General features: G+C 44.2%; 1 long non-coding RNA gene across 3 annotated transcripts in view; it reads left to right on the plus strand.

The window, feature by feature from the left end:
• The first annotated feature begins 6,031 nt into the window (after positions 1-6,031).
• Positions 6,032-25,711, plus strand: part of LOC132244661 (uncharacterized) — a 29,510-nt gene continuing 9,830 nt past the window's right edge. For 2 of the 3 annotated variants that reach the window (XR_009456363.1, XR_009456364.1), the window contains exons 1-3: positions 6,032-6,282; positions 11,059-11,156; positions 23,745-23,798. This is a non-coding gene — a long non-coding RNA (uncharacterized LOC132244661). Of the gene's footprint in view, positions 6,283-11,058; positions 13,329-23,744; positions 23,799-25,711 lie in introns of those variants that run through there. The other variant, XR_009456362.1, reaches the window with a different exon arrangement.

Consider the following 25,711-nt stretch of genomic DNA (forward strand, 5'->3'; position numbering starts at 1 on the left):
AATTCCAAGCTGGGGGTGGGAGGGTGAGCAAGGCAGAAGGTGGGAGATGGGAGTGGGAGAAGACCACATGTGGGGTCTTTGTCTGGGTTTTGGTTGTAGATTCACATTTGTGGAAGCAAGAAAAAGAAAACATTTTCTGCTTTCTCAACATGCCACCCTCATGCTCTATATTTGTCATCTGGGACTGGAGCAACAACCTGAAAAAAAGGCATTGGTATAAAAATGAATTGACTTTTTGTTATCTACTATTTTTATCAAATGTTTTAAATGAAGCATTGCAAAAAATGAAAATCATACCCATTCATTTGCCAAACTCAATACAAATAGAGATGGGCTGGATTATTTTTTTTAAATAAATACCCCTCTTTGAGGTCTTTCTCTGTCTTTCTTACCATACCAGGACCCTTTGTCTTTACTGGCTTGGTGTTTGATCCAAAAATACACGATTTGCCAAACCACTAAATGCAAGCAAGACAAAGTTGAATTAAAATGGAGCCAAAAAAAGTTTTGTGTGTAGCTTTTTAAAAAGTGAAATCACTTAGTTTCTTAAACCTTTTAAATATGTCTTTATGTATTATTTGATATCACTTACTAAAGGAGACTGCACAGGTTAGGAGTAGGGCTCTTAAACAGAGAGAAGTCTTTGACTGATCTGTAGAAAATGGATGATGATGTAGAGAATGGAGAACAAGTACTTCTACTTTAAAACTGGTAGAAGACATTCTTTTTTTCATTCAACATACAATTAACCTAGTGGGGCTTATGATCACAAGACATCAATGAGGCCACAGGTTTAGGAGGATTATAAAATATTGGACATTGATGTAGATTATGAGAACAGGAAGAGTTACAAGAGGAAAGACTTAAAGAAATGGAGGTTGAAGGCACAAACCATCCTCTAAGCAATTTCTCTATGGCTAAGTTATTCTATAATTTCCTACTGCTGGTTTTCTTGCACCTCCCTCTGAAGTAGAAGATGCAGGCTAGGGAGCAGGAGTAGATGAATTAATGGTCTGATTCAGTATGTCTGTTACTGTGTCCAGTATGTAGTGGCATAACTGAAGGGAGGGCAACTGGGGCAGCAGCCCTCAAATTTAGGTGCAGTTAGCCTAAGTTAATGAACATTAAGAGTGCGCATGTGTAGATGCATGCCAGTAATATGCATTAACTTAGGCTAATGCACATTAACACATCTCATATAAATGCGCCCTGCATCTATAGACAGAGATGGATACACCCACCCCCCACAGTGCGGGGTTGAAGGTGGGATTGTAAAAGCTTCTATGAGACTGATTCCCACTGATCTCAAAATCAGGTTCCTGGTTCCCACCACCTTCTTTTTGTATTTTAACCCCACTCCCCTAGCAATTTTTGATGAAAACAAAGTTTATTCCACAATTATTTTCATTCTAGTTTAGAAGCCATTTTTTCACTGCAGAGAAAATAGGATTTTGACAAAAAAAAAAAGTTGACCACTCAAAGGAGGCATATACATTTTGTGGCCAATCCTCCCTCTCTCCCCGCATGCTATAGTTTTTCACAAGCGGGCAGATGCATGATGGGATTTTAGAATTTATCTTCCTCTAGAATAGCTGGGAGAAGGTACCACCAGAAGCAGGATATTAGATTCCATCCTAAATTCTTGTGTTCCTAGGACTGAGTACAGCTGCCTAGAACTAATTCTGTGTTCAGACTGAGGTGTACTGGGCTTTATTATTATCCAGGACTAGAATTCAAAAACAAATGTTACCCCAGTGCAAAAAGTGCCACGGGTGGCTGGGTATACCTAGGAAAACACCATGGAATTGAAATGCGGCATTCAGGGGAATCAGGAAGGTTGAAGGAAAGGGAACAGCTTAGATTTCTGGGTTAGTGGGGAAAAAAGGATGACATCATGGGAGGTCATCCTTTGGAAGTTGTCTGCTGGCATTAAGGGGGACAATCAGGGAGCAGTTCTATTTCTGGAAATAAAATATTTTCATTGCATATAGATCAAATAAGAATCCAAAACATTTTGGGCTCATGCAAACATTTCCAAAGTGTATGAATTTCAACCCTTGTGAATGAATGATTAAATAATCACCAGTTTGCTTCATGCAAATACATTTGGTCTTTTTGCTTTGCTCTTCTTGTCTCTCCATTTGGAACTGCTTTTTTTCTTTTCAATTTGAAATATTGTACTTTAAAACATTTGATTCTAGAGCAGATGTTTGGAGCCACAATAGTACTTAGGCATCTGACTGAAAGTCACTCATTCATTGAAAGTGAATGGGAGTTATGTATCCAACTATGTCCTTGAACATCTACCCCCTAAGTGTAATCAGACAGTCTGTGGGTGCATCTGCATGTGACGCTACATCACCATAGCAACACACTATGGTGACGTAGTGTCTACAGGTGTCTACACGTTACTGGCATCTACTTAGCTGTAGCAGCATGCTCCTCCATTATAGTGGGTCACTACGGCAAAGCAGCTGCTAAAAATAACCAGCACAGTATTAAAGCATGGCATGGTAAGAAGGTTGCTGTAGGGCAACATGTAGATGCATAGTGTTTGTTTTAAGGCAACAATATCTTTTGTACACTCCTTGTTGACATGTGCTGTCGTGCCAACTGGTGAGTTGAATCATGGGCAGTCTTGTCCATCTTGCAGAAGTAGCCTCTGGGTTTTATATTTCATGCCATGTTGGATCTAAACCATGGCACAATGTAATGCTGAAACATTTAAAAGGAATAGGTTATATATATATATATATTTATTTATTTATTTATTTATTTATTTTTAAAGAAAGGAGGCATTTAAAAAATGTATGGGAAACAGAACTATCCACCTACTTAAAATGGCTTCCTGAAGGTGGTCCTACACCTCATGAAGCCACAAACTGAAGGGTGGTTCTTTCAACTCCTGTTTGTCCCTTCATGACAGGTCATTCCCTCCAAGCCAATAAATCTCTTTTTCACTCTACAGCTCAATGTGAAACCTTCCTTTTCTCCTTCATCTGTCACTCTCCATGAAGTATTTTGTTACTCCCTGTTAGAATCCATGCTAGATTTAAACAGCATTGTCAGAGGTGTAGCAGGGCATCTCTGTGCCCAGGGCAGCCACAGACACCTGGGACAGTGTGGGCTACCGCTATGCCGACTGTGGTGCCACAGTCAGCTGCACTGTAGTGGTGGCTGTTTTTGTGCTACACCCTACAAAAGCATGATTTAGGTATCAAATTTAGGCATGAGTAGTTAATGCACATGAATGTACATGTAGATGTGACCTGGTACTATCTGCCCTGCCCTGAGCCCAGCCCCAGGGAACATCCAGGGTTTGGGGTACTGGGCACCTGCCCCCTAACCCCTCCCCCCCAAATCTGGGCTTGAAGACACAAAATATTGTATATAGTTTTCCCCTTGTATATAGTTTCCCACTTGTAAATGGGTTTTTTATTGTTGGTGTGGGGGAAGGGTGGTGGAAGGGTTCTGTTGGTTGAGGGGGAAGGGAGGAAAGGGTTCTGGTTGTTGAGAAATGTTTTTTGTTTCACCAATGAACATGTCCTGAGAGTGGTGCTGGGGGTGATCAGGGGGTAGAGGGCGTGTGAGTAGTGGGGCAAGTGGGCTGGAGTGGGGAGTGCAGGAGGTAGGGGTCAGGCAGGGACTCCCACAGCCAGTGCCCTGGCCCCTGCTGGTAGGTGCACAGCTGTCCTGGGGCCTGGGCAGGCGGGTCCTGCTGAAGCCAACAGGGCCAGCACCATGGCCAGCAGGAGTGCTGGGCCCTAGTTATCACTGGCAGGGGCTGGACTGGAGCAAGGGGGCTTTGGCAGTCACTGGAAGGGGCAGGGGCAGCGGCTGGAGCAACCCTGGCACCGGGAGGCAGAGTGGGCAAGGAGGGAGCTGCTGTATGCTGCCCCTGCACTGGGCATGTGGCTCCTGGGCAGGGAAGGGGATGACCAGGGATCAGACTTTCCTAGATAGCTGCCAAGTGCTGGCAGCCATGTGGCCGGAGGCTGGAGCTCTGCCTGGTAGCCACAGGGGCACATGGCAGGGCCACAGGGACTTGGGACTAACTTTAGTGCCAAGTGCACTAACTTTTGTCCCAAGTCTCTGCACATGTAGAGACCTGCCAAAAAGATCACTTAAAGCACATTAGCTTAATGCGCATTTAACTTAGTCATGCTTAAATGCACATGTAGATGCACCCACAGATAAGCAACCCAAGTAGGTTTAAAAATCAGGCTGTAGCTAACTGATAATGCCAAGACTGAGGGGTTGCTGGGAATACTGTATAATCTAAAAGAACTCCAAACCATGTAATCATGAGAGAAACAGTGCCTGCAGCTGGAAAGATTAAAAAATGAATAGGAGTAATTCCTGGTTGGCTCTGCTCTAGAGGGGTATGGAGGCAGAGTGATTAAAGTGTCCTGGTACAGCTTCATAGGCAGGCTCTGGAACTGTGCCATAGGCTCAGTTTATGGACCTAGCTGTTAACAGGCATGTAGCCATTCATGCCAGAGAGTCAAAGGTGGCCAAATGTGAGAGTTGCCCCAAGGATCACTTGTGTGCTGTTGGCTACAGAAATCGGCTGAAGTAAAACTGCTGTTGCCTTGTGGGTTGCTAGGTTCTGGATGACCTTTGATCTGTTTGACTGTCCAGCTTGGCCTGGCTGAGGCCATTGCTTCTAAACTCATGCAAATACATTTGTTTCCACTGCTGTTTGGCCTTCCCGCCTCTCCCTGCCTCACTTGTCTGTTTACTCACCTGTTGGATATTATCTGAATCCTAGATTGTGAGCTTTCTAGGGCTGGTACTGTCTTTGTGTCATTTGTTTGTGTAATACCTTATATGATGGGAGTCTAATCCCTGCTTTGGGTACTGAAGCACTAGTGCAATAGTATTAATCCTCTCTTTCCACCACTCAGTACAATAGCTGGCATCATGACAGCTGGGTGATCACTGTATCAAGTTTTGCAACAAAGGTAAATACAGGAGATGGGGTCAATGAGGACATGGTAGACGGCACTCTTGGTGAGAAGCAGAACACTGAGAGCAAAGAGGCCCCTGATGTACCACATGAGGCAACCCTGCCTCCTTCCCACCACCCTCCTGCACTTAGCATGATAAAGTGTGAAAGTGAAAAAAGTGTGGATCCCACACAGGAAAGAAAAATATAAGTCTGTTGGCTCTGGGCTCTCTTCCTTGCTTCATCAGGCCTAGATGTGGGTCCATCAGATAACCAAAGGAATGCAAGGGGCAGGGGAGAGCTCAGTTATTAGCACATAGTACTATGCTGCTCGTAGCAGTTCTGAAAATGTGGATTAGATCCCAGAATGGCAGATGAGTAGGGGTTGGGCCGAAGTGGGAGGCTGATAGCTGTCAGTAGCAAACTCACTTGTGTTCCTCCTAAACTCCCTTTACCTCTTGGCATCCCTCTCCTGAAGGTTACACAAGCCCCCACAGGGGTCATCTGCTAAAGCGGCAGCCAGCCTCTAATGAGCACAGGTGTGAAGTTTGTCTGCTCTCACTCTCACTTGTGTCTAAGTGGGAGTGCAGGTAGCTGGTGGTCGGATCCTGCTCGTAAGAGCCAATTGTGTGCATGCGCACATGGGCACGTTTGGGGAGGGGGCCCAGTTGACATCAAGAAGAAAGAAAAGATGAAGCACCCTCATATTCCTCAGCCAAAAAAGAGGGAGTGGAAGGCAAGAGCCTGGCCAACACCAGGGGAGAAAGCCACATAATAAATCTGATTGTCAGCCCAAATACTCAGCGTTAACTCTGAATTTGCTTGATTAATTCAAGCCATTCCCGTAATGTAACTCCACCTGGACTGAAGTCATTTGGGGTTGTCTCTTTAATTTCTTGGTGAAATGCCATGTCAGTGTTCAATAACTAATTATAACCATTTTGCTGGTGAATGTGTGAGAGTGGGTGTGTCTGCAGTCACAAGGAAAAAAGCTGCTAATAATTAATCTTTACTTGTGTAATGTGCCTTTAAACTAAAAGTTCCCAGATTGCTTTGCTGACTGTAAGGTCTTTGGGGCAAAGGCTGACTTTGTTCGATGTTTGTACAGTGCAGTGGACTCCGCATCCCTCACTTGTATTCTTAGCCAGAGCTGCCATGCAAATAATATATATTTAGATAGTGCCTCGCCCAACACTGATGTGCAGCCACCTCTTGGATGGAATGTGACATATAAAAACCACTGTGATATATAGTCTTACAGCATGGGATTCCCTGCCTCAGCAAGAAGCTGATACTTAGCCACAGTAGATGGATTTTCTTCTTTAGCTGAGTTGGTAAGTGCTTGTGCTTTCATTGCTGGTGTTCTGTTGCTTGGGATTCAATGCTGCCAGTGTGTTCACCCAATTTTAGTGAGTCAGAACTGGCCCAGATGCTGAAGCCAATAACCATTTTTGCAAAAGGCACAATAGGATCTTTGACTGCAAGTGTTTGTGGAATTTGGTGTTATGCAGCATTCAAGAGATGGCACATCCACTGTCCCACATAATAAGCCTGTCAACTGTGGACTCTCAGTGCACATTCCTCTGAAAGCGGAAGGAAATTCTATTGTTTCTGCATCTACAACAGTCTTTGGCAACTCCTCTTGGTCACCCTGGTACAGGTACTGTATATGGGATACTGGAGGTTAATTTAATTCTCGTGTACATTTTTCAAGAGTTGAATGGGGTCTTTGTCTTACCTCTTGGCTCAGCTGGGCTTTTCATAAAGAATTCTTTCCAAACCGGATAGAATACTTTTTGATAATTAGGGAACACCTCAGAACAATGGGAAGCTATCTCTAGCCATTCATTTTTTTCCAAGGGAGAGAGTTTACTGGGGTTATTGATTGAAGGCTTGCTTGTTCTCCTGACTGGAGGAGGTCCAACATTGATAGTACCTTGGTGAGACCTTTGCAGCATCCAACAAGAGTTGTGATAAAGTCACTCTGTCTCTAACAAATACCCTTTAGCAGGCTGCCACATCAGAATCCTGAAGACTTGCATAAGAAATAGATAAAGAAAATGAATCAGATATACTGATGAGTAGAACAAAGATAATAACATGTATCTTGGGAAGCGTAAGAAGGCACAGAAAGAAATGAGCTAGTAGAGGGGTTTGAATGTAAGAGGGGCAAAGGGCCAGAGAATATGATTTGTCAGCTTCTAAAAAGTGGACCAGGATAATCCCAAGGGCTGATGAAAAGAAGATAGTGTCTGCGCTCATCCAGTTCAACCAGGAAGGAAATGAGTCTTGAAGTGAAAGATATCCCTAAAAAAGTGAATTGTGAAAGGCAAAGTTAATTCTTCAGCTGCTGGACACCATTCCACATTCAGGAAGTAAAAATGAGTTAAGACTGTGAATGAGGTAGATGCTACCAGTCAACTCCATATAAGCCATCCAGTGATTCTACTTGATGAGAAGGTGTGCTGAATATTTCACAAAGACCTTCACTGAGCACAGGAACTTTTAGACGGACACAGATCAGTGGCCTATGCACTCAGTGTCCTGCCACCAGCACTAGTCAGTAGGAAGGTATAAAACCCTGACTTAGCTCAATAATTCATTCACAGGCCAATGAGGGAAAACTCTTCCCCATGCCAGGCAATCAGTGATCAGTTTTCTGTCCTGACCATCACTGTTTCTTCTCTTAATCAGTATAACAGTTGATGATGTTCCCACTCTTCGTATTGGCCCAGATTTTCAAACAAGCTCAGTTCTCTACAGCAGCTGTTAGATGCCAGGAATATTTGAAAATTTGACCACCTCAGTTAGGTGTCTGAATAGGGAGCCAGGAATCTGGGCCCCCGTTCTATGAATCAGGTACCTTACTGGAAAACTAAGAAAGTTGCAAATTCTGTTACCTATATTTTAAAAAGACAGCAGGGGAAATGCTGTGAATTACACTAGTGCATGTTCTTGTGGGACAAGGTACATTGTTTAAAAGGGGTTTAAATAATTCTGTTTTTAATCATCTAAGTGATCATCATATGAAGGGGACCAACCAAGATGGTATTTGGGTGCCAAATACATGCCCAGGGTGGGGAGCACCAAACAGACACACACACACACACACACGAGAAGCCTGTGCTCACAGCAGCACTGTCCCCCTGCCCTTCCCTGGCCAATCTTACCCCAGGCAGGAGGAGCAGTGCCTAGCCCAGCTCACCCCCAGCCTCCAGTTGCTGTTCAGGAGGAGCTGGGCCGGGCATGTGTGGGCAGGGTGGCACCTGCTCCAGTCTGCCTGCCTTACTCCTGCACGACAGCAGTGGTGCATGCCCACCCGCCTGCGTGGCGCACCATGCTGCTCTGCCTCCCCGCCGGACTGTGCCCCTACCCACCTGCCTCTGGCTGTAGCAGTGCCACTGACTGTGATGGGGTGCCAAAATACAACTTCACCCAGAGCACCATTTTCCCTAAGGCTGGCTCTGGGTATTTGCAAAGGAAAACTCCCTCACCAATATCCCAGAATTCTTTGACTATATTAATAAAATAATGAATAAAAGTAGGCCTGATTTGGAATGATTTACATGGACTTTTGAAAAAGTCATAGTCAGAGTCCCTCACAAGAAGCTCTTACCATAATTATGCAGTCATGAGGAGAGAGACAGACAAGAAACCAGCTAAAAAGCACAGAATAATTCCTGTTAAGGAATCATTCCTATTGATGAAGCACTGATTTTTATGCTTCCTTATAACCTAGGAAGGATGGGATATTTAAGGAAATTGAAAGGCAGAGTCATTTTCATTTTTAAGGAATGGAATATATATTTTTAAGACCTTATATAACTGGCCTGTTGAACATACCTCCACATACTCTCAGTGAGGCCAAGAGCCTCACAGAATTGAAAAAGCAGCACTGGACACTTACGTGAACGTTGTAACAGTTCCACTGCTGCCATAGTAAAAGCTAAGAAGAAATAAGCAGGCAAGCAAAAAAAGAGCTTTCAGTTGGGAACTCGCCCCTCTTTGCATCGGAGCCAGTCTGTAATGGAGGTCAAAAGAAACTTTCCCAGGGGGCAGGTCACCCCATTGTTGCCTATTGCAGGGTTCTTATCTCTTCCTCTGAGGCAAGGGTATTCATTGCCCTGGCTCAGGGGCCAAATCTGACTTGCAGAGGTGTGTGATCTGGCCCATGGGGTTCCTTCAGGGTCTGGAAATTTAGCAGCAGGGGAGCAGTGACTATTAATGCTGCCACTGCTCCCACACCACTGAATTTCCAAGCCCCATGGACCGAGTGACATGATCCTGTATGTGCAATCTGGCTGTCGTGGGGGCTGGGCCAGGGCCTGGCCAGTAGGCCTGATCCAGGGCATGCCAGATCAGGCCAATAGACTGGATCTGGTCTGTGGACTGACACCGCAGCACTCATTTGGCTTGCATGGCCAAAAGGTTGGGCACCACTGCTCTGAGCATCTGGTACCAGTCACTGTCAGGGCCAAGATACCACACTAGAGGGATTGCTGGGCTGACCTGGCATAGTAAATTTTATGTTCCTAGAAATATTGTTACTTAGGACCCAGTCGTACACAGCCGAAATCAAATGCAGTGTCACTGCTGAAACTTTGCCACTGAGCTCAATGTGAGCCGACTCAGACCCTTAGTCTACCTGATTCCCTTTCTACTTTAATAAGGACCCTCTTCAAACTGGCGATTAGCCGTGCCAGGCATTGCTGGCAAAGACGCGAAGAGAGGAATGAACACGAAGATTGCCACACTTTTTTGCTCCCAGAGCTGGCCCCTTTAGGGCAGAGTTGAGAGCCAGGGATAGGGATGAGGAGTAGGAAGTGAAAAAGGAAAGGGAAGGAAACTTGCATCATAGCAGACTCTGCTGTATCTGTTTGAGGGATAAATTTAGCTCCTGGTTCTCCAATGCTGTCGATCTGGCATCCACGCTAAATGTGCTTTAAAGTGGGAAGAAAAATAATTATATAACGCAAACAAACAAAAATCGGTTTACCAAGAATTTTGTGGAGGCAGGATAACTGCACACACTACTGATTTTTGCCTCAACCACCAATTTACCTTGTCTTGAGGGCACTGGAATATGTTAGAGGCATCCAGTGCCCACAGACTTCTGCCACTTGCAGCCAGGCCTCTACATGTGGCGCCAGCATTTGCTCCGAGTTGATCCTTTTCCAGCTCCTGTGAGGCGACGCCCTTCAGCTCTGACTCCTATTCCTAAATCTGCCCAGGATAGTGCTTGGCCCATTTGTCACCACCTGGCACCCTCTCTGAATGCAATTATACACCTTGCAGATATCTGTCTGGCAACAGATTGTATTGCTATGAGTGGCAAGATGACTCACCAGGATTTATGGGCAGGTTTAAATATTAAGACACAACATGTGTTTCAGGAGCCTTTTTGAGAGGGGAGGACAAGGCTCATTTCATAAGCAGAGATGAATGCCAGAGATGAAGCACTTATCCTCCTCTCAGACACCATGGGCATATGTCCTCATGACAATGGGATTATTTTGGCCAGCATTATGAATTAACTTGGCATGAGTGTCTCAAATCTGCCCCTAAGGAAAGCCTCGGAAATGGTTTCTGACCTCCTCTACCTCTATCCTTCTCCTGAGGGCAGAATTAGATGTGTACTACAAACATTTAGAGAGGTTGGTTGAGCACTGCACTAGTACCCTGGAGTCCTGGGTGCTATACATGGGTTGTGCCACAGACTCAGTGAGTAACCTTGGACAAGTCCCTTATCCCTTCAGTGCCACAGCTCCTCTCTGTAGTACAGGGAAAGCTGTACCTCTTAGTTTTCTATTTAGACTGCAGATTCTTTGTCAGTGGGGACCATCTCCTTGCCTGAATTCTGTACTGGGTTCCGCATAGTAGTGCCCTGGTGTCAGCTGGGGCCTCCAAGTGCTATAAGGAATCTTTTTCAAGGCCTTGGGGCCTCAGAGAGACTGTTACACCCAGTTCTACTGTCCTGCCCCCAGGCTAGAGAGAGGGGCATTTGGAGAGCTAGAAGGTTTATTGTGTAGGCACTTGTCTACTCCATGCTGGTTGTTTGCCAGGTCTCTATCTTAAAGGACAAAGAGTATAAAGATATTTTGTTTGTGTAGTTGCAGGTACCAGAGAGAGGAATGAGGCAGCATCTACAGCACCTGGAGACCTGGAACTGATTTTGCTGCCACCGATGACTTAACTACAGTTGTTTGAGGTGACATGGAGACTAGACCTGATGGTCCTCCCATTTAAAACAGAGAAAGGTCACTGTTATGGCTGCCTGAACCAAAGTGTCACTCTGGCTGCACCAGCAGGGCAATTTGTCGGTGCCAGGTCATCTATTTGGACTTTTTTCTCTCATTACATCACCTCTCCATATTTTTCCTCTGTCACACCTGTCTTGAGGTACAGCATAACCTCCTCCTGAATCCACAGGACCCTGCTGCATTCCAGACATAAAACAGCTCTGCTAAGTGGTGCATAGGCAGAGAAAATAAAAAGGTCTCTAGGCAAAAGAGAAGCATGTTCTTGAATGCTGCAGTCCCTCAAAAGGTGTTTCTGTTTAATCTGAAATTACAAGATGTAGGTACTTACAAACTGTTTAATCTGAATTACAAACTGTAGGTATTGCAAGAGCAAATAGCTAAAGCCAAGATGTTATAATCAGCTCTGGGATGGATCCCTGTACCTGCAGGAAGATGATTGTGGCATGGAGGCCTACCTAAAATGAGGGGCTTTGTCACTGACTGGGGAGCTGATCATATAAGGAGGGACAAAGTGTAATTTGTGGTGTTCAGTGATCACTCTGAGGAAATGAGTCTTACTGAGGTCTGCTTCATTTAGTGCCTAGTTGTAACTGGCTAGTACTGCATAAATGAGCCTTTCTGTATGTGGTTCCAAATAGCATATGCCAGAACCTCTTACAGGTGTAATTCTGCACAAAACCTATTGGCAAGTGTGTTACATGTCTTCCCCACTGTGCCCCACTTAGAGAAGATAGGAGTTGTTACAGCCCCTAAGTGGAATCCTGGATTTCTAGCTCAAGTGGTAGTTCATGCTTCTGGCTCAAGCAGTTTATGCTTCTGGCACTAAAGTAGCTGGGTTCAATCCCTGGTGCTTTGTCAGGAGTTGGCTGTCACAGAAGTGCTCCTGCACTCTGTTACAGCATCTATATGCTGCTTGAGTACTGACTGAAATCTCTGACAAGCCTCTACCTCAATGGGCCAGAGTGAAAAGCAGCATTCTTTTAATGAGATGGAAAGCATATTGCCTCATTTCACAACAGGCAAACTTTAGCCAAAATGCTCACATTTGGCTAATCAAAGCTAGGCACTTATGACTGGGACTTCTAAAGGAGCCTCATAGTAACCTGGGTTCCCAAATCCTCTCTCAAGCCCCTTTGAAGACCTCCTCCTTAAATCAGTAACTTGATTTTTCTGGAGGTTCTGAGTTCCCACTGCCTACTGCAGGAGCAATGAATGCTGCATGCCACTGAAAAATGAGAGAGCTTGCCTGTGTCCTCAAAGACAGATTTAGGTTCCTAACTTTAGGCACCCACGTTTGAAACTGTTGGCCTTTCTGAGTTCAGCTTGAGGTATTTCTACACTGCGATACTCAGTCCTCCCTTCTATTCTGGTGTCCTTTCGCCTACTCAAAAAATGCAGCCTATGTTAAAATAGTCAACTCAAGGAATTTTCTTTCTTTCCTCTTCCCAACTCATTCACATTGACTATTTTTGTCCTGAGTCACTTGGTCTCATTTCAAAACGAGGCTCACAAACCTCAAATGAAAAAAAATGCCTGTCTCCTGCCTGAAAGAAAAGCAAGAACTGGGTCTGAGAGGTCTTTGCTGGTTGATCTTTCTCCATAGTAGGGACTGTGTATCTAGCTTTGTTGAGGCAGCTTGCTCTTATCTCTGCTTCACTGGAACAAGACACAGCTGGGACTAGCCTCCCCAGTTCCTCTTTGCAAGATCTTGATTTTCATGGAAACATAAGTCACTCTGGCATTTCGAAAGGTCTCTTCAGTGTTGGGGATCAAAGGCTCCAGCACCTTCCATCACGAAAAATTGTGCCAGCATTTTCGTAACAAAATAATTGTGTGCCCTGCTCAACAGACATCACTAATGGCAGGCTCAAGGAACACCACCTCAGTACCTGGTAGTTGAGATGTAATAAAGCCTGCTATACTTAGGATCACATTGGCACTTCCAATTATAAAACCCTATTTTCAGGCTTTCAAAATGGTGTCATTTTAAAATTGCTCCTAGCAAACTGCCTCAACTTTGGGATATTTTTTTTCTCAACTTGTTCTTTAAAAAAACCCAACAACATTGTTTTTGACTATTTTGAACTACACGTTTGAAAAATAAACAGAGGTTTGATGGCTTCGGAGCTATTTTTTGTGCTGGTACAAGTTAAAAATAGGTGTGATCTATAAAACTCAGGTTCACAGGGGGCACTATTTCCCTTACTGCCTGACATGTTTTAAGCATGCCTCCTGAGGCATTTAGCCTACAAGCACCATGACCCAAAACTCATTTACATAATGGACCAAAATGGCTCCTCTGAACTTCAAAGTACTTTTCAGTGTAAACTGTTCGTTTCAGAGGAAGTTAATCCCAGTACAAGAAACTGTCACAAGGGCTGTGTATCCCTGGAGCTTCAGCTGGCCCCATCCTTGTGGAGGGCCCAAAGAGACTAGCGTTGAGGGTCACTCACAATAAGGGCCATCTTTGGCCTCATGGGGAGAGTTTTCCACTGGTCCTCTTTACATCGTTCACAGGCTGATCATTTTCTTTCTGTCTGGAATGAATTTCCCCCTTAACTCAATGTCATGGAAATGTGATCCATAAAACATTGGATCAAATGCACAAACATTTATCTAGAGAGGAATGGGTCTGGTAAGTCATAGGCATTTTAGAAACAAAGCTGCCTTCTAAATAAAACACAAAGGAATTAAATGTTTAAAGCCTAACCAGTGAAAGCTGGGAAATGCATAGCTAAGACCACTCTGTGTGAAGGACTGAGCCAACTTTGTACGCCATGGCGGAAGTTATACATAAACGTCAATTTCAGCTTTAAATTTCTTGGCTTTGGTCATGTCCTTCCCAACTGTGGTATAATTTAGTGGGAAGGAGGCTGTATTTGGGACTGACATGAAAGAGCAAGACATACAGTCAAATTCAGACTGGGATACATCCTACTAATACCAAAATACTGCCCCTTCTCTCCCTGGGTGCACAAGATCTGAATAGCAGTGGAGCCAGTATGTCTCTGTTGTTCAGACTGAACCTGTTACCCCAACCTACGTGCAGCGAAGCTCCTTTTTTGTGTGGGTTCCACCTGAAGGCAGATAGAGGGGAATTCTTCTGCAGGGGTCAGCAGATCCGCAGATATACAAGCAGCTTAGCTGAGTATCATTGTGCATGCACTGAAGGGTAGAATGGAAATGAATAAGTTTTAGACTCCTACTGCAAGCTACTTTTTGGGAAAGAAACGGAGGAAGAAGAGTAACACTAGTCTACAATGCATGAAGCTTTCCAGTTTGCTACTCACTAACATCTCACTCACTGGGGTCTGATTTCTCACCTACCCACCACTAGAGCTGCCTGTCTCATCAGACCCAGGCTATGCCACTCTTCCATGCAGTACTGTGCGGTCGTGAGTTTCTGGCTTCATACAATAGGTTTCAATGTCCTTCATCACCTGGGCAACTAATAACCAGATCTGTTTGCACAACTGTGAGAAAAATGGCACATGAAAACCAATGAAACCCAAGCATAATAGTTCTAGTTACATGAAAGGATGTGAAAGGACAAATTAGACAATTTTGGTCATTGCAGATTTTTGACACCACTTGGCAGTTGTAAGGTTGCTTTTTTTTTTAAGTCAACATTTAATAAAAAGAATATTCAGTTTCTTACTGTTAGGTGAAATTAGCCAAATGACACATTGTGATATTTCCCCGACTTTATTTAATTGCTGGCAAGAAAATACTTCAAAGCAAAGAGCAACTGAGCACCACTGATTTATATTTCTACAGCTTCTCTTGTGCATACCTCATGATTTTCCCCCGCATCCAAGTAGGTACAGAATAAAGGCTTTGGTATTCCTTAAGTCAGTGGTGTCCAACATAAGCCCCATGGGCCACATTTGGCCCATGGAGTCACTCCATCCAGCCTGATGGATTTTGGGGGGAATGACCAGCAGTGGGCATGCCGTGCTGCAGAATCTGGGGCACTCTGGCCCTGGTGAACATGGCCTTTGCCAGCAGTCAGGTGAGCAAAGGCTGCTCTGACACAGTCCCACTTACCCTGAAGCCACCTAGACTGCCACTGCTTGCTTGCCTGTGCCACAGTAAGTGGCCACCTGGTTGGGGCTTCTTGCCCCACTGCTGCTATGATGCCAGCCACTGTGGTAACTGCTGATCCCTCACTGCCACAATGGCTGTGGTGGCTACTACCATTGCCCTGTGTCCCATATTTGGCCCAGCCCTGCAAGGAGCCTTGCAGTCCGAATCTGACCTGAGGCCCCAGGTAAGTTTGTGAGCCCTGCCTTAAAACACCTTTTGAGGAAGGACAGTAGATGTCATGGACGCTGTCTTCATGCAGCACTGCAGAGCTCTATCAAATAAAGTTGGTTAGGTCCACGTAACCTTCCTATGTATCTAGGCTGACTGCAGTTCTGTTAAATATTGACAGACAGAGGAGAGGCAAGAGGAATCCAGACAGGCAAAACTGTAATCCAGCCTTGATCACTGGGCTAAGACCTCCTCAGATTTATGGTTATCTGACCTGTCATCTCTGGGCAAGTGGTGTCACTGGAAAGCACATTCCCAATTGCTTTCTGAGGAGGAAGACTGTGTGCAGGGGAGACAGCATATTCTGTCAAGGTCACCTATTACTAATGGGCCTATTTGCAGTCCAGACTAAGTGCTAAGGCAGTGCAAAACTGTAGAGCAATTGGATTTGTGTCAAAGAGCATGGATTACTCCAGTGGGACTGTGAGGCATGGACCTTAGCAACTGAGCTTGTTTACAATGTGTGTTTGCATGTGAGGGAAGGGAAGACAGGAGGTGTGTGAATAGGAAGTCAGGCAGCAAAGACTAGTGTGTGTGTTAACAGAAGAATAGTTTTACTAGGTTGCCTCTTGTATAAGTCCCAAACACCTCTTATATATGCCCTTTATTGTTTAAAGAACAGACTCTTTCTGTCATAAGAGTTGGCTGCTCTTGGGTGGCTTTACTGAAAGATGAGCAACAACAAAGATCATTTTGCCTTGCTAGACTAGGAAAAGCTGGAAAAATGTTTTGTAGCTTGGGCTGAAACATCCACACTGCTGCATTGCAATGGAGCCATGTGATTCCCATCGATGTCAGGACTCCTGCTGCTAACTCCTCCAGGAGATACTTGTTGTAGGAGTCAGAGTTTTAGGGCCTTTTCAGTTCCTGTAGGAGAGATGTACGAATTAAGGTAGAACAAATTTCTTCTGGCCAGAGGCTGCAATCTCTAAGCTCTCACACAAGTGTCTTACAAAGGAGATTTAAACCATGTCACACCTCTTCAGGACAAGGCATCCCTGAATCTTTACACATGCTCTGGGGTATGTGCGTGTGTGTGGTGGGGGGGAGGCGTTTAAATTGAAGTGGCTCTCAGGAGCCTATCTAATTAAAGCAACCTAAGCATCTTGTATATTCATCATCCTGCACTTCAAAATGGTGGCAGGGGCACTTTAACTAAAGTTTATTTGATGAGCTTTAGTTAAAGCGCCCCTGCCACCCTTTTGAAGCATAGGGTCACTGAACGGATGCGACACCAAAGCGCACTCCAGCAGCCAATTAGTGCCAACGGACTCAATTAATCAGAGCTAATTACAATGCATCAGACCAGGTGTCAGGCACATGTGTCAGTGCCCAGGGCTACTCCCCCAGACAGGATTTCTTAGAACCCCAAATGGAATTTTTTTTCTTTTTTTTGTAACCAGAGCTGGTTGGCAGTCTGTTCTATATGCTGATGGAAAAATGCTTGGGGAAAAACAAACCACTCCGACAGTCATTAGGACAACAGGAAAATAAATGAGACTCTCTCACCAAAACTATCTGGTCTAAGGCATGAGAAGTGCTTTAGCAAAAATGAAGGTGAAGTGCTAGAAGTACTATGGTTGAATGTTATGTAGGCAAAGTTTCAGAGTCAGCTCTTCAGCTAGTATAACAGCGTAGCTCCATGCTGACTTGCATCACCTAAGGAACTGGCTCAGTTACATTGCTCCAATCTAAACCAGATATTCTCATCAATCAGCAGCAACGGGGACAAAGGCAGTCTTGCTACTCATTCTGCTTCTCAAGTCTCATATTCTGCAAGTGACAGCCCACACCTCCATGGCTTATATCTACAAAGCCTGGCATTTCACAGTGGTTCTCATCCAAGGCCCATGCTCAGTGCATGCAGTTCAGCATGGCCATTCAGTCCTAGCATCACAAAGGGCTTGCCTTTATCTAAGCTCACTAAAGTCACTGCAAACACTCCCCATTCCTTCTTCCCCTCTCCCATTGCCTTTCAACGGGACTTTAGATCAGTCCTGTAGAACTGAGTCTAAGCTGTTTTCCCTTAAATGGACCTTGACAAGCCCATATAGGCTTTATTTCTTAAACCTTAAAATAATTCAGTCTGACAGGGTCATGGCAACGTTGCCACTGTGTCTGAAAACATTCTTCATTATATTACTCATGCTCTTTAAAATATCTTACCTATTCATTTCCGTTCTCCTATTTTGAGTGCCTGACAATGCTACAATAGGTTGTTCCCTCAGTAGTGGAATTTAAGAGGCGCACCGGATCCATCCCTCAATGTTCTGTGTCGCCACAAGAACAACTAAAGGAGTGGAGTCCTCCCAAAGCTGCCTAATACTGAGAACCAACAGTCCGGATGCTGGCATAAGACACTGTCTTGGTTACAAATGAAACCGGCTAGTAATCTTGAATGAGTTGGATGGTTTCTTTCTTTCTGTCTTTCTTTTAATATGCACACAGAGCAGATGAGGGCACTGGCACAAAATCCGTCGGAAAACAGAGTAATTTTACTGGAAAGCACCCCATAAAAATAGCTTGGGTGGGGATGGATAGTCAGGCACCCAAAATAAGAATAAAGGAATGAACAGGTAAGAAATCTAAAATGTCTCTTCCACCCTTGCTTTCAGTGCTGGACAGTTCTATCATGACAGCTAGAAAAGCTATCCTGACAGCAGTAAAGTAGAGCAAAATGAAAATTGAAAGAGAGGAGGTGATGGCATCCTTAGGACTCTGGTGAGGTTCTGCATGTGGAGATTTTTACCTTGAGGCATCTTCTTATATAGAAGTGAGTTGCTAAAGGTTTATTTGGCCTTTGTCAGTGCTTGGGATATGTGCAAATCCTAGTCAGTAGCAATTAGCCCCAAGGCAAAGCTATCCGCAAAGATTTCACGGTATGTTTAACCTTGGGGAGAACTCCCCACCTTCTGCACTCCGTTCAACTGGTGTCACCATCATCTCTAATGATTTATTTCTAGTTAAATATCATATCCTGAGCTCCATCCTCATATTTCACAACCTGTTGATTGTTTTTACCATGATCAATGCACCTTTTATTGCTATTCGATTATACCAGCTTTGATGATTCCATCTTCTCCTGGGTCTCCCCTGAAACCTAGTGTTTCATTCAGTAGATCCACCTCATTTCCATTCTTTATCTTTTTGAGAGAGGTCCCACAGGACTTTGTTCTTGTTTCCCCACTTTTCTCCCTTTACTGTCTCTCACTGAGTAATATTACCTGCAGGCAAATCCTTGACCACCACACCAGGGCTGATCACTGACAAATCTACGTCTCCACTCCATGTCTGTCCCCTTCTATACAAACCAAAAATCTTAGCCTTCCTTTCTGACATTCCCTTGTGGTTATTAAACTGTCATGTTGCATCTGATGTGGTGAAAACCCCTCCTTCTTCCCTTTACAGGATATTAAGAGTAAGCAGAACACCTATGAGGAATGAAGAAGGGAATTAATTAGCAAGGAGAGTTCCATCTTAGAGGTCGGAGTGCAGAAGTAACTTAAGAATGACCCACAGCCTCGTTAAGTAGGAACTTGTAAAGAAAATTAAAATTAAATTAATTTACAAGCAAAAGGTCCTGCAGCCCCATAAATAAAAAGGCAGAGTAGCTAATGGAAGCAATGGAATTTGCTGCATTCAAGGTGGAAGTAAAGCTTAGACTGCTTCCTGAGATGAAAATGCGGGTAGGGAGCAGATAATCTTCATACCAGGATACTGAAAGAATAGCCATGTGTATTTTCAATTAATCTGTCAATTTGTAACTGGTATCCAAGGACCAGAGAATACCAAATATAGTGTCTATATTAAAAAAGGAGGTAAAAAAGACCCAAGCAACTATAGGCCCGAATCTTACAACAGATTTTGAAGGAGGAAATAATCAAGAACATGGAGGTAAATGGAAAAAAGGAAGAGTTTATCCAACGTAGATTATGTCAAGCCAGCCCAATGTCTTTCTATGGTAGAATAACTGACTTATTAGAAAAAGACAAAGACAGTGGGCCCAACTTATTTAAAATTAAGCAAAGTACTTGATACTGTGTCTCACAACAAAGTATTATCCAAAGTGGAAAAGATAGGGATTGAGGCTGGCTAAAGTGAAGATGACACCGGGTTACATTAAAAGGGGAGCTATGAAAATGAAGAGAGGTTGTAAGTGGTGTCTCCCCAGAATTGGCTTTGGGACCCATTCCATGTAATATTTTCATTAATGAAATAATGAATGTGCATAGGAATCAGGTTGTGTGCTTATGAAATATGCAAGTGACACAAATTTGGAAGGTGTTGTCAATACTGAGGAGGACTGGATTATCAGACAGGAAGAATTCAGAAAACCTTTCCATTGGGAATAGTTGGGCCAGTATGAAATTTAATAGCACAACATTCCTAATCTTGTATAGGTGCCTGTGCCAAAAACTTATGCTATGAGCTGGGGGCTGGTGGATCGAAGGCAACAGGGGATGGAGAAGGATTTAGGTATATCAGTTGATTGTAGGATCATCATACAAATGCTACCAGTGTAACATGACCATGAAAAAACTTAATGCAATCCTAGGAAGTATTGGACAATATTTTTTTAGCAAAGACAGGGACTTGTTAAAACCATTGTATAAGGCACCAGTAAGGTCCCAGTTGGAATCTTGTGTATGATCCAGTTCACCCATGTTCAAGAAAGAATAATTCCAATGGCAATAAATGTAGAGAAAGCCTACTATGGTTCGCCCTTCTCTTAATTATCTTATAAGGTGCTTGTCTGCTCTATTCCAGCTAAAATAAGATTAATTACTCATTATTAAATATATTTGTGGGATAAATAAAAAGAAAGGAGAAGACCTATTTAAGGTAAAGGATAATTCCAGGTCCAGATGGAGTGGGTATAAAATGGTCATGAAAATTAATAAAAGGCTTCTATCCACCTAAGTCATGAAGTTTTGGAATGGCTTTACAATCCAGGTAGTGGGGACAGAATTTCAAGATGCAGCTTGATAAATTAACGGAAAGACTTGGGTGGAGGTGATCTTAGACTTAGAAATTAAACCTTGTGGTAAGGATTTTGGTGTTTGATATGCTAGTAATCCCCAAAGGGGACTGAAAGTGGGCTTGACCACCATATGGCCCTCTTGCACATGAACTGGGTATCTGGTAGTAGAGGAGCTCCTTGACTTCATTGATGGTGCAGGCAGGGTGGCTGTAGCAAGAGAAAGTGCTCACAAGGTGAGGCTCAGCTTCCTAGTGGTAGGGACAGAGTAAGTATTGGAGATTTTTTGCCAGTAGGGAGGCAGGCTTGCAATATCCTGAGATTCTTCAGGCAAGCTTGATATCTTTGTTGAGGATGTGCTCATGGCTTGGATTACAGGGAATGTTATGGTTGGTGTGCACAAGTGCAAAGTTGGGCCTTTTAGGTGTGATGGCCCTTTCTGGATTAGGTTTCCTTTCCATGCCCATTCTCCTTCTTCTTGAGCTTTCTATACTTGGTGCACCATGTTTATTTTTCCACATAATCCCATGCTTCAAGATATCTGCTGGTTGCCTGCAGTGGCTAGGAAGGAACTTAACTTTTGGAGTATTTCATCCCTCATGGGCCTCCTTCTTCAGAAGCATCAGAGATGGGAGAATATGTTGAAATCCCTGGTGACTGGTGGGTGGGTCTTGCTCACATGGTCAGGGTTAAACTACCTCCAAGTTTGGGGTCAGGGTTTGAGGAAGGAATTCTCCTGTAGGTCAAATTGTCAAGGATTGTTGGATTTTGTTTTGTTTTAGTATCTTACCTCCCTCTTTAGCATGTGGCTGTCAGGGACTCTGATCAGGCAGAGCAGCCTGGGCCAAGTACTATCAGGGAATCTGGGCAGGCAGACCAGCTTGGGTGAAGCACCTCAGCAGCCACAGCTGCATTAAGCCTCAGCAAATGAACTCTGCCCCAATTTAGGAGCAGCGAGCATCCTGATGGGTGTTGGGAGTGCTGCCTATCTATTTAACAGCAGCCCTGGGTTTGCTGGCCAGTCAACAGTTGTGTGGCACACCTCATCGTTCCTGCACTCTGATTTTCCTGGTTCCTGACCCTGTTCTTGGCTTGTTTCTGTACTTTGGCTTTGGATTTCCCCCGGATCTATCTCGCAGCTCCTGACCCAGGTTTGGCTCCACTCTTGAACTTCACCCTGTGGATTACCCCTCATATTGGTATTTGATATCTGATTCCTGGACCCTGACCCTAGACTGTGTTGTGAACTCTGCCCCTGGATTTTCCTCTGGTTTTGGTAATATGGTCCCTGCCCTCTGACCCAGCCCCAGGCCTTTGCTTTCCCTCAGTAATCTAACCATTATGAAAGACTGCCTATGCCCCAGTCTCTTATAGTGGCACAGTCTACTTCCTAGGATCACTTGCCTGAATATTTTACCTAACAAATTCCGTACCCTTGCCACGACCTAGGGCACTGGCAGTATCTGTGGTTTCACCTGCTCTCTTCCTCCAGCATGGGGTAGGTTTTGAGGCTTTGGGGAAAGGGGTGTTTTACAAAAGATGCTAAACTTATTATAGGATGTTAAGGATATTCTTGTGGACCCTTTTGGACTTGACGCCTATTATGGTGGTTCTTAAACCTTCTTAGACTCCAGGCACTTCTCAGGAAATGCCAGCTCTAAGATGTCACTGTTTTTCTGACTACAGAAAAATAATAGAATAATTCTTCTCTTGTAAAGATCTCAGAAAGATGACAGCAGGTCAAGATATTTTTCTCACTGTGGATTCCTATTTGAAATCTCTGGGTTTATCCTGTGAATCACGTGTACATATTTGCACCCCTTACAGTGTTCTTATTGAACAACTCCCTGTGGCACCCTTAAAAGGATTTCACAGCATTCAGAGGTGCCATGGTGCCCTGGCTAAGAACCACTGGTCTATTACATGACTGCCTGTAGATGAAGGGACTGGACTTACTGATCCAGGTGTTCCCTTTTAGCCCCATGTTTCTATTTGTTCTGGTTGTTTCTGTGTGTGCTAATTGAGTTCACCTACCTGCTGTAGGTGAAAAGGGAAAAAGAATTCATTTCAACTTTACCAAAATGTTTAAGGCTTAAATTATAATTTTTCATGTAAAATTTTAATAATTTTTCAACTATTAAATTGTCATATAATGATAGGTCATGATGTAATAGTTAAAACATTTTTACTTCTTATGCTTTAATAGTCTAGAGCAGAAAAATCATGTTGATAAAGGTAAAATGAAATGTTCTGAGCCCACCAAAATGTTTTTCTTTGACAAGGTGGAATTTGTTTAATTTTGATAAGATCAAACCAAAACGTCACTTGGAGTTTTCTATAATGAAATCTCCAAATTTTTATTTTTTTTATCCCGAATCTAGATTTTTTTTAGAAGGCAGAAGTTACCTACTTTGTCCTCATATCATCAGGGGAACAAAGGGGATCGACAAGAGCCACTTCCATGATCCCTGGTAACGTCTCTGATGGCCAGGAGCTCCCAAATTGACAAAAACGCCAAAGCTCACAAAGATAAAGATACAGACACCATTTTGGTCATATAAAAGAAGAAGAGGAACAAAGCAGACTGGTGCCTACCCAACTGGTTCTGGAGGCAACACATCTACAGGTCCTGCGGTCCCTGGGGCAGACTGTAAAGTTAGTTTAGCCCCCGTCAATCTATACTCACCTCTTGGTTTGTGCTGCCTTCTTCCAGTCCAAGTTTGTCAGACCCTTCTGTTCTGGGAGCCTGGTAGACGGCCAGGACATTCTTGAAGCCAGGCTATACTGACTGAGGAGCAGGCATGGCCAATGCGCTCTCTCAGCAACCAGCAGCAGCGAGATGCTTGTGGAACCTGATTACAAAAGAAAGCTGCCATCTCACACTGCAGCTGCCAAAGAAGGGCAATGATACAACATACCCCAATGCCAGTGAGGGCTGGACCTGCCTTTACCAACTGCATCTCCAGCTCTTACCTTGTGTGGGATACAGCTCTGATCACAAATCTGCTATTATCTGTTCCATGTTGTTGGGCACCCTTTGTTTAGCTAAACCGTAGTCTCCTTGAGACAGGAACCATAACTTATTCTGTACAATTCACGGCACAACCGGGCTTTGATCACTGTTGAGACTTCTAGAGACTACCACAGTAAATCATGTAGACTTTTACTGGGCAATTTTCAATTGTGTATTGGGTTTTGGGTGCTTTGGAAATGTATTAATGTCCCTTGTATGTTCCTTTTTCAGGGCCCTCTGTTCAGGGATTGCCCTCTGTTTGCCTGGCTTTGCTCTACTGCACAGGTATTTGTCTAAGTGGGCTCTGTTGTGTTTGCGTCTACCCAGGTGGCATGCAGATGCAAACATCTGACAATTCTTTACACATCCTTGTTTCCCAGATGATTGATTAATAGCTCTCCCCTTTATCAGCTTTTGTTTCTCATAACGGAGGGTCAGCTTGCATGGTCTAACACCTTCAGCTTTACTATTTCCTATATACATCAGACTTCACTAGCTTCCTATTATCTCAGCCCTATCTGAACCTTTGTTCAATTCAAGAGTAATTAAACTCAAAGCCAAAGCAAATGTCAGGGTGATAATGAGGGAGATAAGACTTTTTTTTTCCTTTAAAAAAAAAGAGCTGAAAAATACTTGAAGTGCTTTCTAGCCAACTGCCAGTGGAAATTTTCATCTGGAGTATAGTTATAGTCGTAAGAATAACCATGTAAAAATGGCAGTCCCTCATTTAATGTATGCACTGCACCCTTTCTGCCAGAATACTCAAGCATATAAAAAGTTGCACTGAAGTTGTTTACTTACGTGCTTAAAGTTAAGCACGTGCTAAAGTGCTTTGTTCAACCAGGGCCAAAATCCAATGCTGCCTGAAGTGGCTCTAACTTAGTCGACACATCCAAATAAGCATGCATGTGCAGGGGCACGCATTTTCTGCGGCACAAGGAGTGGCACATTTGTGCCACTGCTTTTGTCCCAGGACATGCCCCTGCACGTGCACCCTGGGACAGCAAATTGACTCAGGTGGGGTAGGGGAGGCTGAGGTCAGCAGCTGTGCTGGCCCCAGCAGCCTTACCTGGGGTCCTAGGGGCCTCCCAAGGCAGCAGCATCACCGATCCTGCTGCTTGGAGCCTGGCCTGCAGCCAGAGCATGGCTCTGACTGGCTTGGCTTCCTTTCTGGCAGTGCTCGCTGCTCCTGCTTGCATTGTGTCATTTGGTTTTGCAGCGGGGTTTTTTGACACTGGAATCTCCTGGGGTCAAATTTTGGCATTGTGCTGCAAATTAGCAGTGCAGTGAACAGGTGCATGTGTGCTGTGTGTGGTTTGCAGTGCATTAAACAGCTTTGAGGTGCCACAAATTGTATGTGCATACTCATCTGGATGTGCCCAGTGAGTGCATTTCCATTAATTGCAGCAATGTGAACAGCATCTTTGGCCTGATGTGACTACAAGCCAGTGCATCCGCCATATCATTAATAATTATGTGTTACTTGAACCCATAGCCTGCAAGCAGCATTGGGGGGCCCACTGTGCTGGGTGTCCTCTAAATATGAAGAAACAGCTACTGCTTGCCCCAGAGATTTTTCCAAGATTATAGCACCCTTGTGCTGAGTGGCACCATATGCCACCAGCTATTCACCAATTCTTTCTGAGCTTGACATTTTTCATGAGCTAAAATGGTGGAGTGGATCTTGTGCTGCTTTTACTCAGGAGTGAATTTTACCTCTTGGGAACACTGCGTGCATTGCCAGTGCTGTGAACTTGTGTATGTTGACAAGAGCCACCAGCAGTGGTCCTCCCTGGATGGCAAACTGACTGTGCTGTCCTCTTTTTTTCTGGATTGAATGAGTTTGTAATATGAACTAGGTCTACTTCGGAGCTGTAAAGCAGGGCTGAGGGGGGGACAAAAGGCCACTAAGCAGGAAAAGGCCGAAGCATTCACAATTAAACTCCAAAGCCCTGAGTAGAAGGGCAACTTGCAACGCATACACATGTTGCTGCCTCGGCAGCCCATGCTGGTTAATGTTTTACTTAGACCCATGTGTTTTTCCACTGGATATTTTTATCTGCTGAAGTCCACTGTACTTGGCTGCGTACAGTAAACACATCTCCGCTCCTCTCGCACACGTGTTTACTTTGCTGGTGCTGTTCGGGGAGTACAGCTGGCCATATTGGTTGTGGTTGCCCTAGGCTCATGCAGTGAAA

Source organism: Alligator mississippiensis, chromosome 1 (assembly GCF_030867095.1).
Source record: "Alligator mississippiensis isolate rAllMis1 chromosome 1, rAllMis1, whole genome shotgun sequence".
NCBI lineage: Eukaryota > Metazoa > Chordata > Crocodylia > Alligatoridae > Alligator > Alligator mississippiensis.